Consider the following 12,820-nt stretch of genomic DNA (forward strand, 5'->3'; position numbering starts at 1 on the left):
GTGCCAGGCATTATGCAATGTGCTTTACAAATATTAACTCAATTAATCCCACTTAGCTCTATCTGCTTAGCGAAGGCCAGCATCCCGAGGTCACACACGTTTCACAAAGCCTTGTATAATTTATTCCATTGGAAATCCACTGAAGGACGAAGTCCCAAAAGGGTCCAGAATTCAGGAACAGATCAAACTTTGGGGCAAAACATTTCCAGAACTAATTATCCTTTGTCCCATTCTTTTATTAGTAACAACCTGTGCCTAAATTACCCAGTCAGGGCAAACACATGTAAACAAATCACGCTGCAGTCTGCAATTGCTTGAGGAAAATTCTGGATTGTCCTAAACTTATTATAGAATGTAATCCTTTTGTAACCCTTTTTTCTATTTTGGCAGATTATAATCTTCCTTAAAAGGCGAGGGAGCTTTCTGGTTCAAGTTTAGGAGGGCCAGAGGGCATTGGTTGGTGCCGTTTTTGTGTCAACACATTCTTAATCTTCCTGTTGGTATTTTAAAATAACAGATCACCCATGGAAATTATAAACTGTACAGTGTCAAAGTCTCTGTGAAGTGCTGCCATTTGCAAGAAGGGCTTTCTGACAGCCCAAGAAGTCACAATATGTCTCCCTGCTTTTCATGTGACAGTAATTAGTATCTAAGCTCTGAAGTGTTTACTCCTGCAGCTGAGAAGACGACATTTATAACAGCTTCCAGCCACAAACCATTACTGTTTGCAATATATAATCCCCATTTTCAATAAGGAGGGAGAAAGCCTTTAAGCATAAAAAGAGAGAACCTAAGATATTTTCTCCAATTTAACAGTTTGGGGAACCCTTTTAAGGAGGATACAGTCAATAGCCTCACATTCTTGCAAAAACAAGTCATAGTTTTATAGACTTGATTAACAAAGTACCCAGAGGTGCTGGGGTATTTATTTTCTCTTATACATTTTTTTCTCTTTTTCTTTTTTAAATTAAAATTTCCCACAGATAAACTAATAAAAATTCCTGCTTCTTATACCTTGGGGAACTAGAGAAAATTCTGTCAGATTCTAAGAAATTTGCTTAAGTTGCCCTTGATTAAATAGGTATCACAAATAGGCACTCCTCTATAAAATGTCAAATGTAGAAAATTAAGATTTCTTCCTTAAAACTGTCTATACCAGTGCTTCTCAGACCTTAGCAGCTTGTCAAAAGGCAGATTCCTACCCACTCTCAGAAAATCTGATTCATCAGGCTTGGGGTGGAGCCCAAAATGTGGCAGCTCTAACAAGTCCCCAGTTAATATTGATGCTGCTGGCCTGGGAATCAGCCTGTGAATAGCACTAGTCTATAGCAGTAGCCTATTCAGTGAAGGCTGAAATTCCACCTTTGGAGATTCCTTTCCTGGAGTAAAGAAATGTGCAAATCAGATATACTAACCCATGTTATCAACTAAACTTGTATTATGAATTTGAGTTCAGCTCAATTCAGCAAGCTCACTCTGCTGCCTTGCACTGTGCCAGCTGGACACATCAGTTTACGTTTTAGAAGATTCTGATCTATACACGTACATAAATAACAAGGCAAATTGTAATGATACTGTGAAATGAGAAATACCAAAAATAAGATACAAAGTCTTATGAGATTATAGCATGCAGAGATTATCAAAATGGAGATGAATAGTATAAATGAGTATATATGACATATACATTATATATATATATATATATGCTTTACACATATTTTATAGGTGAGAAAATGAATGCTGAGAGAACTAAAAGTAATTTTCTAAAGGTGTGTTTAAAACAAATAAGTCAGATTTTAAGTCGTGGAGCTAGGATGATGGGCATCCTCAGATGAAGAAGCAGGAGGAGGAGAGAAAGAAAATTATAAGGTTCTAAGAGTAATAAAAATAGTAATAGTAGATTGCCAACATTTCTTGACCACTTAACAAAGCAGGCACAGTCCTATGAACTTAATAGACTCTACCTCCTGTCATCCTAGAAAACAATCCCATAAAATAAGTATATGATTATCCCCTTTTACAAAGGAGAAAAACAAGCACAGAGAGGTTGAGTAATATGTCCAAGGTCACATAGCTAACAAATGGCTCTGCCAGAATCTGAATCCAGTTCTTTTACAGTTTCAATAAAGAACAAGGGAGGGACCATTGACTAGAGCTTTGTTGCTGGAGGTGAAGGGCAGATGAGGTTAGAAAAGGGTCTTAATTGTTGGAGTTGATGTCAGTGGATTTGAAGTCAAAAGGAAGTCAGTGCAAGTTTTATTTAACGAATGGGAATGAAAAGATCAGAAATCTGTTTTAGAATGATGTTTGTAGCAACAGTATCTAGGATGGTTCAGTGGGAGCAGAGAAGAGAGGCAGGTGAATCAGTTACGGCTGTCAGGAGTCCCCTGAGAGCTGGAACCAGAAGCGTGTGATAAGCCCCAGGTAAGTGCTGCGTCAGGAAGGTGAAGAAAGGGCTGCAGAGTGAAGACTCTGTCCAAGAGGGGCTGCCACAGAGAGGCATCTGGGCCTCTCTGAGCAGCCTTATGGGTTGAGACCTCAAGTAGACCTTAGAGAAGCCTGGAGTCCTTATGTTTGTGTGGTGCCTTATACTTTACCATAGAGTTTCCATGTAGCCTCCTTTGGTCTCCAGAATAAGCCTGTGAAGTAGATATTATCTACCCCATTTTGTAGATGAAGAGATGAAGGCTCAGAGGGTGAAAAATAATTTGCCAGAGTTACAAAGCAAGAGAGCTGGAGCCAAGGAATAAAGTTCAAAGCTAACATTATGCTTCCCTGAAAGAAAATTTGGACACATCACAACTTGGCTGAGACAGCCCTCTCTGATGGTGATTCCCCATGGCAGCAGGTCACAGGGCCCTGCCAGCTGTTAGTGGGAAGAGGCTTCCAGGATCAAATAAGAGGAGGTTAAACGGGGTTGTCTCCTGCAGAACTTCTCAAAGCCTTCAATATAGGTGTGCAATCCAAAGCTGTAAAAAAGGGGCTATAGGACAGGGTAATACTGTTAACAATACTGTGCTGTGTACTTGAGAGTTGCTAAGCAAGTCAATCTTAAAATTGTTCACCACAGAAAAAGGTAACTATGTGAGATGATGGATATGGACATGTTCATTAACCTTATTGTGACAGTTATTTCACAGTATAGTTGACCCTTGAACAAAGCAGGTTTGAAATGCACAGGTCTACTTATAAGTGAATATTTTTCAATAGTAATGCTACAATACTACAAGGTCCATGGTTGGTTGAATACACAGAAGTGGAACCTTGAATACAGAAGGCCAACTGTAAGTTATATGTGGATTAACCCCAGTTGTTCAAGGGTCTGTAGATACGTGTAGCAAATCATCATGTTGTCCACCTTATAGTTATACAATGTTATGTCAGTTATATCTCAAGAAAGTTGGGGGAGGGGAGAATTGATGCAAATGCAAAAAAAAAAAAAATGGAGGAGAGACTGTAGTACACATCATATACCAAAAAGAAAATATTGGCCCATGGAAAATTTGCCTTTTGCAAAATACATATTTATTTAACTTTTTATTTTATAATGGAGTATAGCTGATTAACCAGAATACATATTAACTGTATAGCAGAGAGTACAAAATCATTCCCTAAGGAAACTATTTTCAGTTCAGGTCAGTTCAGTTCAGTCTCTCAGTCGTGTCCAACTCTTTTCGACCCCATGAATTGCAGCACGCCAGGCCTCCCTGTCCATCACCAACTCCCAGAGTTCACTCAGACTCAGGCCCATCGAGTCAGTGTTGCCATCCAGCCATCTCATCCTCTGGTGTCCCCTTCTCCTCCTGCCCCCAATCCCTCCCAGCATCAGAGTCTTTTCCAATGAGTCAACTCTTCGCATGAGGTGGCCAAAGTACTGGAGTTTCAGCTTTAGCATCATTCCTTCCAAAGAAATCCCAGGGCTGATCTCCTTCAGAATGGACTGGTTGGATCTCCTTGCAGTCCAAGGGACTCTCAAGAGTCTTCTCCAACACCACAGTTCAAAAGCATCAATTCTTCGGCACTCAGCTTTCTTCACAGTCCAACTCTCACATCCATACATGACCACTGGAAAAACCATAGCCTTGACTAGACGGACCTTTGTTGGCAAAGTAATATCTGCTTTTCAATATGCTATCTGCTGCTGCTGCTGCTAAGTCGCTTCATGTCTGACTCTTAGCGACCCCATGGACTGCAGCCCACCAGGTCCCTCCGTTCATGGGATTTTCCAGGCAAGAGTACTGGAGTGGGTTGCCACTGCCTTCTCCAATATGCTATCTAGGTTGGTCATAACTTTCCTTCCAAGGAGTAAGCGTCTTTTAATTTCATGGCTGCAGTCACCATCTGCAGTGATTTTGGAGCCCCCCAAAATAAAGTCTGACACTGTTTCCACTGTTTCTCCATCTATTTCCCATGAAGTGATGGGACCAGATGCCATGATCTTCGTTTTCTGAATGTTGAGCTTTAAGCCAACTTTTTCACTCTCCTCTTTCACTGTCATCAAGAGGCTTTTTAGTTCCTCTTCACTTTCTGCCATAAGGGTGGTGTCAATGGGGCCATAATATGACTGCTTGCTGGACCTAGAAATGAACCCATTGGATGACTTTGGTACTTCCCTGACTTTTTGTGTGAGGCTGGAACATTTAACAAAGGTTGGTCACTTTTAAAAAAAAGAGAAAGATATCACTCACTATCTGAACTTGGCTAAACTCTCACTGTCTGAAGGCAGAAGCTAAATTGAGTTGAGAAGCAAGGAATATTTGTATTTATCCCTGTCAAATGAGATACATATTCTTTACCATCCTTAGGGAAGAAATAAAAAAAATAAGCCTTCATGGAAACAGATTAATAATAACATAACTGGCCATAACTGTTCAATTGCCTAATTCCATCATTCCCACTCTTCTTCACTCATCTCTTTATTGGCAGGGACAGGAAACTTGCAAACTACATTTCCCAGACTCCCTTGCCTGTTGGCATCTGTTTGGGTTCTGCCAGTGGGAGAGAATGACAGGAGACTGGAAGGTGAAAGAAAAGAAGGAGTTCTTTTTCTCCTGCTTCTGGGAGTATTCCTGGCACAACGGGTGGCCTTCCGTTTTTCCAGCAGCTGTGCTGGTGGACAGTTGTTGGTGACTGCCAGCAACTAAGGACTACAGTGAAAGTAGCAGATCTGACATCAGGGGTAGCTACAGGCTCTAGGGGCCTTTGGTGTTTTCAGGAGGGAGCAGGATTCTGAAAGCATCAGCAGTGTTTAAAGAGTTTCACTGATGAGCGTCCCCCTCTGGTAGTACCACCTCTTCCCTTTTGCTGCTCCATTCCTAACAATGATTCCTCCAGTCTTCGGAGGTAGCTTCCTGCAATTACTACTCTCAGGCTTTCCTCATCTTTTCTATGAGCTCTTTGTGCCTTGCCAACACTGTGTAAACCATTTCCTGTACTAAATTCCCCCTGAAAGACCTAGAATGAACTCTGTCTTCCTGACAGACCACTGACTGATACACCCATACAACTAAGTTTTCCCTTACTATTGCAATATTTCTCAAACTTTCCTATAGAAATCCTTCTGAAGTAGAGAAGGCTGAAGGTGATTGCTTTGTTCCCCATACCTGGCATCTGATGATTTAACCCAAAGTAGTTTCCAAAAGCAGGAAATATATTTTCAATCTCTTTGCTTCACATTAAAACTTTTCTTTTTATACACATATGCATCATGAATAAGACTTGACATTGAAGATACATCAAGTTTATTATGTGGTTCTGCTTACCCTGGCATGTCACCACGTAGGTCATGTGGTACAAATATCTCAGTTTGAAAAGCTAGAATGCAGGGGCTCTCTGAAGCTATCTTAGCCATGAGTCATCAATGGACTAGCCCTTTTCCTTAGAAAGCAAACTCTGGTAGGCAGCTTGGCAAAGTAGAAAACCTGTGGTTTTGGAAGCAAGACAGGTTGTGTCCCAATCCTGAGAGATATTTGCTAGCTGTGTGACTTAGGTCCAGTTTCTTAACCTCTCTGAATCTTGCTTTCCCTGTTTATAAGTTGAGCCTAGGAATCTCTCCCATACCAGGTTGTTAGGAAAATGTGCTATAATATGGAAGATCCCCTGGAGAAGGGAATGGCAACTCACTCCAGTATTCTTGCCCAAAGAATTCCATGGACAGACCATGGGGTTGTGAAGAGTCAGACATGACTGAGTAACTAGCACTTTCTACTTTCTAAATTCTTAATAAATGGTAAATTGCTGGTTGCTTTCCAAGCTCTTCCTCTCTGCAGATCTTGGGAATGAAGACGAGGCTAACAGCCCACTCCCATATCTATCAGCCAAAAAGACCTCACAGAAGTTGATAGTTGCTTCTCATCAAGAGGAGGATAGGACCCCTTGACCCAGTGACTTTTACTTTTAGTCAGCTTTAACCTCATCTGACTGAGACCTGCTTTATGAAAGGGGTCAATGACACCTCTAGGGAATTCCCTGGTGGTTCAGTGGTTAAGAGTCCATGCTTTCACTGCAGGGAACATGAGTTCGATCCTTGGTCAGGGAACTGAGGTCCCACATGACTCATGGTGAGGCAAAAAAGAAAAAAAGACACCTCTACTACTTATGATGCCTCTCTTGTTGTTCTCTTAAATTCCAGAGAGTCAGGTAATGTCTGAAAATCTAGGCACAGCTTAGAGAATAAAAACACTTTTCTTTAATTGTAGGATGTATAAATTCAATATTGAAACCACTCTGACTGTGCCACATTTAACTTAAGGCCAAAACTTTAATAAAATGGACAGCCTGGGCTTCAAGTTTTTGTGATGGGAGTGTATTTTGGGGTTGTTGAGTGTTTTTTACCTTTGTTCCTAAGTAAAACTTCCAAGTATTACTATAAGCTCTAATAATCATAATAAACAACAACACTGCCCAGAAACGTATAACTCTGCAATGCTATTTTTAAAAAACACTTGCTTTGAGGTATTTATATTTATAGTGTGGTTTCTCGCTGTTAGTGTTGCCTCCTGTCACTCCTTTTCTCCTATTATCCTCATGGTTACCGCTTTGTCACTAAGTGCTATCTGGGCTAGTGTAAATAGACCCTATTTAAAATGTTAAATGAATAATAATAAACCAGAAAGAATTAGATTTTAAAGCTTGACTTTACAAGATTGTGAAATAGGTGGTCAGTTGGTTTGAAAAGAGAGTTCGGTACATTTACAAAATAGCAGGGACTGACTTTACGGACGGAGAAGGCAATGGCACCCCACTCCAGTACTCTTGCCTGGAAAACCCCATGGACGGAGGAGCCTGGTAGGCTGCAGTCCATGAGGTCACTAAGAGTCGGACACGACTGAGCGACTTCACTTTCACTTTTCACTTTCATGCATTGGAGAAGGAAATGGCAACCCACTCCAGTATTCTTGCCTGGAGAATCCCAGGGACAGGGGAGCTTGGTGGGCTGCCGTCTATGGGGTTGCACAGAGTCGGACACGACTGAAGCGACTTAGCAGCAGCAGCAGCAGACTTTACGGAACAATAGAATTTTTATAGAAATGAGTTCACCATACTTTAAAATGTGATCAGCATATCTATATTAGTGTTTTGGTAGTCTAACACATCCACCTAACTGATTAATATTGGAGACCAAACAAGACCCATTTATTCATTCAAAGAGCAAATATTTATTGAGTATCTACTATGTGTCAGACATTGCAATAGGCAAAGACAAATAATCTCTGTCTTTGCAAAACTTAGAGTCTAGTGGGGGTGGCCCACAAAAGATGTTCTACCTGGAACTTTGAGTATTACCTTATTTGGAAAAAAAGGTATATATAAATGCATATGTAAAAGGTAGATATAATTAAGGTAAGATTCTTGAGATAAAATCACCCTGAATGGGAGGGGGGACGTGGCAGTGGCTAAATCTAATCAGTGTCCTAAGAGACAGAACAGGATGACTCTGAGACACAGGGGAGGTCATATGAAGCAGGAGACAGAGATTGGAGTGGTGCAGCCATAAGCCAAGGAATGCCAGGAGCCACCAGACCTGGAGGAGGTGAGGAAGGAGTCTCCCTAGAGCATTCAGAGTTACTGTGGCCCCATTTGCACCTTGCTTTGAGACTTCTGGGATTCAGAACTGTGAGAAAACATATTTCTAGTTTTTTTAAGCCACCAAAATTGTAGCAATTTGTCTCAGCAGCCCTAGAAAACTAATTCAGCAGATACTAGTCAAGTAGCCACAAAATAAATATAAAATTGCAGCGGTGCTGAAAGTTATGATGAAGAGTTAAGTGATGTAAGCCAATACCACAGGGCTCTGACCTCCTTGGGAAGATCAGAAAATGATCTGAGGGATGAAGAGGGAAGGGGTGAGTGAATCCTCTGGGCAGAGGGAAAGGCACAAGGAAAGTCCCTGGGAAAGAAGGCAGCACTGGCTAGTACCAGGTCTCAAGATGACTTTGCAGTTCCAGTTCATCCAGACCAGACCTTACCAACCATTTTAAGGATCTCTGATGTATAATCTAAGGTAAACAGAGAAGAATTCAAATATATGAAGTTCAAGGAATGCTGTGTAATCCATACAGAAGATTAAGCAGTTGGTTGAAAAGGCTCCATAAAATAAGAATCATTTAAAATGACACATGTATACCTTTCACATTTTATTTGAAACATATATTCATTCATCAGTCACTCCATGAAGACCCAAGACTTTCAGTGTGGTTTCGATGAATGTCTTTCCTTGGTCTCTGTCTTATCCATATAATGTGCTGACTGCAGTTTTCCAATTCAGTTGCTTTTAAAAAAGAACTGATATACATGTGCAAAGAATTCAGAGAGCAGAATTATTCTAGAGTTTTATTTTATTAGATCTTTTCTATATTTCTCACTTATACTTAAGTGAATACTTTTCTTTATAGCAATTCATCTTTATTGAGTCTTCCCAAAGTATCCAACCTAGTTTTCAGAGGGAAAAAGCAAAGCCCTCTGAAATATGAATGTGTTCATGTTTCATCTGCTTACATAATACATTAAATTTGGTATTTATTTCAAAAACAGACAAAAACAGGTTAGAGACTCTTAGTAAACATAGAGCCCAATTGGTAGGAGCAGAAGTATATGTGCATCCTGGAGAGCAGTCTACTAGCAGTGAGTAAGCAGTGTTCTGTGGGCACGGACTGTGTTTACAAAGGGTATCATTGGACGGCAGGCTTCCCAGGTGGCTCAGTGGTAAAGAACTCACCTGCCAATGCAGGAGATGTGAATTTGATCCCTGAGTCTGGAAGATCCCCTGGAGGAGGAAATGGCAACCCACTCCAGTATTCTTGCCTGGAGAATTCCATGGACAGAGGAACCTGGTGAGCTACAGTCCATGGGGTCACAAAGAGTTTGACATGGCTTAGCGACTGAGCACAAGCACAATCATTGAAGAGTACTGTTAAATTGAGCCGGGTGATTAAGTGTGATGTCAGTTATAAGAATAAAACTGAAAAAAAAAAGAATAAAACTGAATCTTGGTTTTAAGAAGAACAGATTTCATGGAGAAAAAGAATAAATGGTTGCAAGCCAAATAGGAGGCTAACATAGTTCATGTGAAATATTTGTAGCTTGGGTTACAAGAGTTCTCCATAATGATAAAGGAAAGATAGGCCCACATTTGAGAGAAACATAGGACATAACATTGGCAAGATAGTGGGTTAGATGAAGTGAGAAACAGAAAGGGTCAAACGTGACTCCAGGTTTCTGGTCAGTGATGTTCTCACTAAGTCAAGTTATGCTGGAGTTGAACTAAGTTTGAGATGAGTTTGGGATACATTGAGTTCGAGTTACCTTTAATATCCAAAAGGGGTCTACAGCTCAGAGGAGATATGTGGGCTAAAGTTTAATGTTTAAATATAATCAATCTCATCTACCAATACATTGATAGTTATGGCAGGTTTCAATCAGCAGTAATTGTGCTTTGATTAGAACCTCATTAACTATGCAATCACCTCTACACAAAAATTGCCATGGCAGTTTTGCATGTGTGTATACATTATACAGCTATACATTGCCAATATTTAACAACCTGGCAGACACACATACACACACATACGGACACCCACACAGACACAGTTCTGTAGGTGACAACCTTTTGAAAGAAAATCTGATTCATTATGGTTTTTCTCTATTCCTCATTAATACTGATAGTAAAATATTGAGTGCTTTCTACAGGCATTCTCCTAAGTGCTCATACGTATTTCAGTTCATTCAATCTTTGAAAAGATACTTGAAGGTAGATACTGATGTCATCATGTCCATTTTACAGATGGAAAAGGTGAGCCACAGTCGGACTAACTGTTCTCATATTGCCCACCCAGCAAGTGGCAGAGCTGGGAGTCAAGTCAAGGGTATCTGTGTCCATAACTACTGCACATCACCACTCCCAGCAAAAGGAGGTATCACCACCCACAGAGCTTCTGGACACAGAATATTCCAGCACTTGAAAGTGGAGGAGTACAAAACAGTGCAGCCATGATAAATGTCCTATTTGATTAGGCTCACTGTCCATAGTCATGCACTTTCCCAGCTCCTAGGATCCTGTGTTTTTAGAAAAACATATTCTCTAAAGTAGCAACTCAAACTGCTTCTTCAAAAGTTTTGAAGTCTTTGTGCTGCTGGCTCAGATAGTATTCTTGCTGGCATTGGAAAGCAGTAAAGCCGATAAGGAAACTACAAACGAAAGCTTCTTTAAAGAAGTCTGAAATCATCTTTCAGACTATGGAGAAGGAGGATATGTTTGCAAAACAACAAGAACTGTCTCCAAAGCCTTCTCAAAGCTTTAGCAATACCAGGTACTTGATATCTACAAAAAACCTCTTTAATCTCTAAAAGAGTAAAGACGTCATAGAATCAGTGCATTAATAACAAGGGCCTTGTTTTGCTGTCAGGCAACTAAAACATATTTCTCTCCTAGGAAATATTTTCTAGATTTCATCATTCCTGGTCATAAATTAGGCATTTCTAAATTGTTGTTAGCCAACTGCTAGAGTCGGCTGGACAATTCTTTTTACAGAGGCCTAACTTGACAGTGATTTGATATCACGAACTTCATTGGGCCTGCCCTGATTAAGTTTGTCAGAAAATAAAATTATTTGAAGAAAGTGAATTCATCTCACATGGAAAAACTATAATAAAATTCCACTGGCTTTCACACAGCCCTGGATAAGCTTCAGAATTCACTTTTCTTTTATCTTACTGATCTCAAAAAAATTGAAGTTGTTTTAACAGCTATTCTTTCTTTTTCTTGCTTTCTTTTCATCTCTTGTCTCTTTTCATTGACATCCTCCAGCTATCTCTTATTCCTTCTTCTCACTCAACTCCCAGACTTCCCTGGTGGTCTAGTGGCTAAGAGTGCATACTCTCAATGCAGAGGGCATGAGTTCGATCCCCAGTCAGGGAGATAAAATCCCATGTGCTGCCTTGTCAAAAAAAAAAAAAAAATCCCACTCAAAAAAACCCCTGTGATTCACCCAGTGCTCTTTTTGTCACCTGTGTCTGCCCTGCATCTCCAATCTTTCTTTTTATCTCAGATTCTTTCCTGTTCTTGTAAGAATTAAACCAGGTACATAGTTCACAGTACCTATCTTGGCCATTGATATAAAGCAGGAGTCGGCAAACTACAGCCTTCTGGCCAAATCCAGCCCTCTGCCTGTTTTCATAAATAAAGTTTTGTTGGAAGACAGCCAAACGTATTTGTTTATACACCATCTACGGCTGCTTTCATGCCCCAACAGCAGAGATGAGTAGTTGCAACTGAGACCATATGGCCCACAAAGCCAAAAATATTTGCTGTTGAACACTTTAAAGAACAAGTTTGCTGACCCCTGGTATAAAGCAATGGGCTCCAGACTTGAGCAGCCATATTTCCAGGGTCTTCAGAGCACTTCTCTCTCTAGCCAGGGGCCTAGATCACTATTCTGCCAACTTGGAATCTCTTTGCCCAGTTCTCTCACTTGTAGAATCAGTCCACAAAAAGTCATTCTGCTCCTATTTCAGAATGCTGTGGTGATCATACATAAAATAATAGTCCTGATATTAATACACGAATGGGGAAGGGTATGGGGGCACTATAAGTTCAGATGCCAGGAGGAAAGTTTTGCTATGGACACCATCATGGAAAGTATAAATGACCTAGGCAAGGAATATCTTCCTTTTTGCACCTTGACATATCTGAATCATAGTATTTATTTCTAACAGCCTGCTCACCTTTGCATCCACTCTCTTGTGAGAGCTCTCTTATGATAAGGAAGTATAAGGCCAGCTTCAAATACCCACTGCAGAGGGAACTGGGGAGCTAGGTCCAGCTACGGAGCTACTGAGATCCCATAGCAAGCTGCCAAGAACGGACGTTGGCCATGGCTGCTTTGAGTTCATTCTTTGGCTGCTGTTTCTTCAAGATGTTCCCAGATTTCCACTTTGGGGCTGTGGCCACCACCCTGTTTATTATACCTTCAATTTACAAAGTGTGGTCTTATAATTCAAACTGTTTGGGGACAATCTACTTTCTCCTCACACCAATTTGGTAAGATGATCCCATTAGGAAAAGATGGATATAGTACGGAGAGCCTGTGTGGAAATCATGGGTGAGTTTGGGATTCTTCATCACCTCTGTAACATCACCTCTTTAACATCACATCTACTCTGTAGACACCCTGTCGAGTTATCACAAAGTGGTGGTCATCAATAAAACATTGTCTCCAGGTACGTAGGATGAACCATCTGAGATCAGCCCGGATGAGCCCCTTCCTGCTTTCCTATTTGACTGATGGCATGAAATGGCTCAAGTTAAAACATTAATAGCATT

This window comes from Bos mutus, chromosome X (genome assembly GCF_027580195.1).
Source record: "Bos mutus isolate GX-2022 chromosome X, NWIPB_WYAK_1.1, whole genome shotgun sequence".
NCBI classification, from domain to species: domain Eukaryota; kingdom Metazoa; phylum Chordata; class Mammalia; order Artiodactyla; family Bovidae; genus Bos; species Bos mutus.